The sequence below is a fragment of the Grammomys surdaster genome, unplaced genomic scaffold (assembly GCF_004785775.1).
Source record: "Grammomys surdaster isolate TR1022 unplaced genomic scaffold, NIH_TR_1.0 251, whole genome shotgun sequence".
In the NCBI taxonomy this organism is placed as follows: domain Eukaryota; kingdom Metazoa; phylum Chordata; class Mammalia; order Rodentia; family Muridae; genus Grammomys; species Grammomys surdaster.
The window spans coordinates 708,014-714,013 of NW_021604692.1; positions in this window are offsets into that span (position 1 = coordinate 708,014).

Consider the following 6,000-nt stretch of genomic DNA (forward strand, 5'->3'; position numbering starts at 1 on the left):
CGAGGACTTCAGCCTCTGGAAGGTAATTGACCTGTTCTTTTTGTGGCTGTGGATGTCTTTCAGCACAGCCTGCTTGACTTTCAGTTCTCTCACTTTGGCTTCTGATTGGGGAGGGGCAGGAACTTCCTTCCCCACTTTCAGCACTATCTTGGTGAAAACAGTTTCTGATTTCAACCTACTCCTCCAAGAACCAGAAACCCACAAGAACTTTATCACAATCTTTCAAGGGCAGTGACCCCAGTGATCTAACCATTAGTTAGATCTAACTAACTAGGTCCTTTTTAATTATTTTTGTTTGGCTTTGTTTTCTTGTTTGTTTGTTTGTTTGTTTGTTTGTTTGTTTGTTAACATGAGCCTGGCTATATGGCCTTGGCTGGCCTGAGACTTGTAATCTTCTAGCCTCAGCTACTTAAATACTGGGATTTCAAGCACGGGACTCTATACCTGGTGTCTTAGTCAGGTTCTCTATTCCTGCACAAAACATCATGACCAAGAAGCAAGTTGGGGAGGAGAGGGTTTATTCAGCTTACACGTCTACATTGCTGTTCATCACCAAAGAAAGTCAGGACAGGAACTCACACAGGGTTGAAACTTGGAGGCAGGAGTGGATGCAGAAGCCATGGAGGAATGCTGCTTACTGGCTTGCTTCCCTGGCTTGCTCAGTTTGCTTTTTATAGAAGGCAGGACTACCAGCCCAGAGATGGTGCCACCCAAAATGGGCCCTCCCACCCTTGATTACTAATTGAGAAAATGCGTTACAGCTGGATCTCATGGAGGCATTTCCTTAAGAGAGGCTCCTTTCTCTGTGATAACTCCAGCTTATGTCAAGTTGACACACAAAACTAGCCAGTACACCCAGTCTACCACTCTAAATACCACCGAATGGATGACCTACTGAGTGACCTAGGAAGCCTTGGAAAAACCCATGTCCAGATTTCAGGCACATCTCACAAGACCATGGCAGGACCAACTTAGGTTTGAGAAGTGGCCAGTCTCAGTTTCTCTTTACCAGAGAAAGCAGACCCTCCCCAAAACATACTCTGGTTTCAGAGACAAACTTCATCCAAACAATAACGGGTTTATTTTGTCCAGTTCAGAGTGTATTAGAGTGCATATTATTATTGTATTTGGGATTAAGCATCAACAAACTGGAAAACAAGGCAGGGAGGTAGCTTTGGGGGAGTACTTTCCTGGTGTGCGCAAAGCTATCGCGTTAAGCCCCAACAACACATGAGCTAGGCATGGGGGCTCATGCCTGTAATGTGAGCATTGGAGACGTGGAGATGGGAGGATCAGAAGTTCAAAGTTATCCTTGGCTACACAGAAAGTTCAAGGCCAGCCTGGGATACCAGGCAGGAAAGAGGAAGGGATACAGAAAGGGGCAATCAGCACTAAAGACCTTTGGAGAAGGTCAATATGGGAACTCACTGCAGTAGCAAATATACGAAGAGTTAAAATTCAGTTATCCTATAACAGGGGAAATAGACACCACAGGCTAGCAAATAAAAAAACCAAGTGCCAAGTTTTCTTTTATGTGAGGAGCGTGGTAGTGTTCCAAGTCAGAAGTCTGGCAGGGAGCTGGGAGTCGCCTATGCCTCAGGTGTGTGCCCACCGAGTTTCTGTGTCTCGACCTGCTCTACCTTACCAAACTTCCTGGCATGGTTTTACGTCCCACAAAGAATCAGTTACCTCTTTCAGAATTGTTGGCCAGTAGAGTCCCATAAACCCTCAAACATTACCACTGCTCTTGGTAACACTCCAGAACTTGATGGTAAGACCTCATTGCTGAAGATACCACACACCTGAGACGTAGAACATGAAAAAACAAAACAAAACCAAAAATAAAACAAAGCTTCACCCCTACTAGCTTGCTCAAACTGTGCTAGAAGGTGCTATGCATACCCAGCTGTGAGTCCTGCAAGGTATAGTAATGACTGGCCTGGCAAGATATAGCCACTGGTAAAATAGGTGCATAAATGTTATGGGAGCAATCAACACTTTCTGATCTAAGACCTGCACCACAAGGTATCCAGCACCACTATCAGGGTTAAAGAACTTTTGGCAAGACAGATCATAGGACCTAGGGGATACCTCACTACTGTCAATTCTGTGATATAAACACATTTAGCCTACTCATGATTTATTTCTATATCCATAGATTAGTACATCTTTCAACCTCATCAAAAAGACTTCTTGAAAATAGGTGGCAACAAATAGAGATCTACAAGGGGTGACCAGTCCTAAATGGGACATATATCATACCTGCTCCTCTCAAAGGTCAGGGATCATTGCAGAGGAAGAAGCAGAAAGATTCTAAAAGTCAAAGGCAGTGAGTGGGTCACTATAATGAAACAGTGTTTTCTGGACACAACAGGGTAGTTGCAAACATAAACTCAAGCCAGACAATAGCTCTTCAGCTAGCAGGATGGCTTTGGGACTACCTTCCCTCAAGCCATACAAAAATCTCTTGGTGAGTTAAAAATACAAACAAACCCAAAGCTGGGTGGGCAGGGAGATATGGGATGGATCTGGGAAGAGCTGAGTGAGAATGAATATGATAAAAATATATGAAATCCTCAAAGAATTAATTAAGAACAAAAGAATTAATAAATCATGTATTAACACATTCTTTTGTTAGTATTTGTGCATGTGTGTTTGTCTTCTTTGAAACAATGTCTCACTATGTAATCTATGCTGGCCACAAACTTATTATCTTTCTCCCTCTGTTTCTCAGGGGTGTGCCACCACACTTGGTTAATACTGAGTCTTTATTCAGAATGACTGCAAAAATAAGAAATGGAATCTAAAGGCAATTAATCATCTTCAACACAATTGTATGAGAATATTCAAGTCTCTTACCTTAAGCTTCATATTCATTAAATGGATTTCCCTTAGGCCATGAAATCATCTGTTCAAATGTCGTTCTCTCCTGTTGCAGCTGTCCTGAATCAATCACACAACTCAAACTGTCTGCAGAACTGAGCTTTCTTCCCTCTTGTGACCCAATTTGCAGATGTGGGGATTGTTCTGCACACTTCCAAAGGCCAGTAGGAGAATCTGACCTGGCTGGTAGAGCCAATGAGTCAAAAAGTGAAGCTAGAGAAGAGAATGTGGGGCTCATATTGCCAGGAATATACTTAGCAGGAAAACTGTTCTGGGTGTGACCAGATATGGTTCTTTAGCTCGGAAAGTAGCCAGAAAGGTAACAATAGCTGACTTATAAGACTACACATGGGAGACTAGAGAATTCTCTCAGTGGTTAAGAATGTATACTCTTCTCACAGAAGACCCAAGTTTGGGTCCAGTTCTCATATTGGGCTGATCGTGGCCATCTGTAACTCAGCTCTAAGGGAAACTATGCCTGTTCTTCAAAAAAAAAAAAACTGGGTGAAAAATTTCCCCATGGCTTTTAATGAGTGTACACTTAAGACAGTGAAAGCCAGATTCACTAACCATCCAATCTCCTCATGGACATCATAGCACTGTGGGCCCTCTCCTCCAGGAAAATTCTGCATTGGAGATTCAGGAGAGTGACCTTCATGGTAATGCACCAAGCTTCCTTTCCATTGACTTGAGTATGTCCATCTATCAGGTTGTGTTCAGATCTGTCCACAAAAAATTTTACATTCATTCATTTATGTGTGTGTGTGTAATCATGTGCACTACACATATGTATAGAAGTCAGAGGAAAATTTAGGGGTATGTCAATTCTACTGGGTGGGTCCCAAGATTCAGGTCTTCAGGCTTGGTTGACAAATACCTTCACCAGCTGAGCCATTTCACTCGCCCCAGGTCTGTCCATTTTAGGGATGAGTAAACTGTCCTACTCGGCCTTTTCTTGTTCCGTTAAGTCCTATGCTGCTGAAGCCCCACAGTTAGGCTTTACTTCTCCGAACTAAATTGAACGTCCCTATCATGAGGAATGCTCTGCGTGCCACATCTCCTACAGCAGCCAGCAGGAGCCTGATAAACAGTCAGGGTCCACATTTTATTCAACTCTGCCATAGATTATATGTGCTCTGGCAATGATTTCAATGTATGTGGCTTGGAAAAAGTTTCTATAAAATAGATATTTCCATCGCCATGTAATAATATGGTCAGCAGGGCTACATAATTAGAGACCTGGAATGTTCCTCAATTTGAGTTTATCTGGTGTTATCTGATACTTAGACTAGTATCATGGGCTTTGAGGGAGAACATGCAAAGAAGTGCCTTTCTCACTGCACCCTATCAGTAGCATCTAACATCCACAGGACTTCTTGGGGACAACATTTTGCTTTGTTGCCTAGACTGGTCTTAAACATGTGAGCCTGGGCAATCCTCCCACCTCTGCGTCACCAGCAGCTGGGGCTGCCAGTGTGCACTGCTGTATCTGTCTACGTGACATTATTGGTGATGGTAATCTTGACTGCTTGGTTTCTCTTGGTTCAGGCATTGACTGCCAGGTTCTCCTCCACTATAGTCTCAGTTTCCCTTTCCATAGTCTATTCTTTGGAAGCAAGTTACAAATTCAGCACACATTCTAGGAGAGGATTTAATTCCATCTCCTGGAGTGGGACTTATTAACATATATTATTTAGTATTCTTTATAGGGAAGATCTATCTCTTATTCCCCATCCACTTTGTAATCACTTATTTTTATGTTTGTAATCACTTATTTATGTTAGCATGGACTCATGTACACTTAGTTTATATTTTTGTCATTTATCGTTCAAATTGTTCCAGCTTTAGTCCCCTAGGGACTCATTCAAAATGCTCCCTTGACATTCTCTTGTGTTTTTATTTTAGGAATTCTCATTTGTGTTTCCTCAGTTGTTGGCACTGTCCAGTGTTCTAGGCTCCTCATAGTTTATTGAGATTGCTATCCATTTGCCTACCAACCTAACTATACACTAACTATATATACTACATGTTAAATAACTCACTCATTCCTAAGCCTCCAATTTAAATGCGATACCATGGGTTTTAATTAAGTAATTCCTTTCAAGATTATATTGCTTAAGTTTGTAAATTCATGGATTTCATGCAAATCATTTTACTACATGCATATTCAAGCCCTCCTTATTCTCACACACCCCCTTTTTCTACCTACTGTTCATCTTCTTTCCTGCAAATAATTCACCGCTTTCAGATCATGTGTAAATATATTTATATGCAGATTCTGCATGAGAATAAACATATATTTATTTTCCCATTATCCTTTCTTTTTCTCTTCCCATTCCTTCAGATTCTAGTCTCTCCCCTGCCACAGTAACCCTTCTATTTCCATGTCCTACATATATTATTAAAATTAAATGTAAATTACATATGAGTCAAAACATGATATTTGTCTGAGTCTGGCTTGCTTTGCTTAACACGATGATTTATATAGCTCTATCCACTTTTAGCATTTAGGCTGGTTCTATCTTTGACTACCAGGAAAAGAAATGCAATAAACACAGGTGCACAAGTATTTCTGGTTTTTACTGACTTTGATCCCTCTGGGTACATACCCAAGAGTGGTATAGCTGAATCATACAATAGTTTTTATCTTTTTTTTTTTTTTTTTTTTTTTTTTTTTTGAGAAAGGGTCTCACCTGGAACTTGCTATGTAGAGCAGATTGGCCTTGAAGTCACAGAAGTACTCATGCTTCTGCCGCCCAAGTGCTGGGATTACAGGTGAGTACCACTCCATCTAGCTTTGTTTTTAGATTCTTGAGGAACTTCCATGTTGATTGCCATAGAGGCTGCACTCATTTTAATTCCAATCACCAGTGTACAGAGGTACAGCATTTCTTTTCTTTTTTTTTCTTTTGAAGTATTTGTTTACCTTTATTTTAATTTTTGAGTCATTGTTTCATGTAGCACAAGCTGGTCTTGAACTTACTATGAAGCTAAGGATGGCTTTGAACTCTTGAACCTCCACTTCCACATACCATCACACCTGGCTTTACTTGTTTTCTTTTTCCTTTCATCTATCTATCTATCTATCTATCTATCTATCTATCTATCTATCTATCT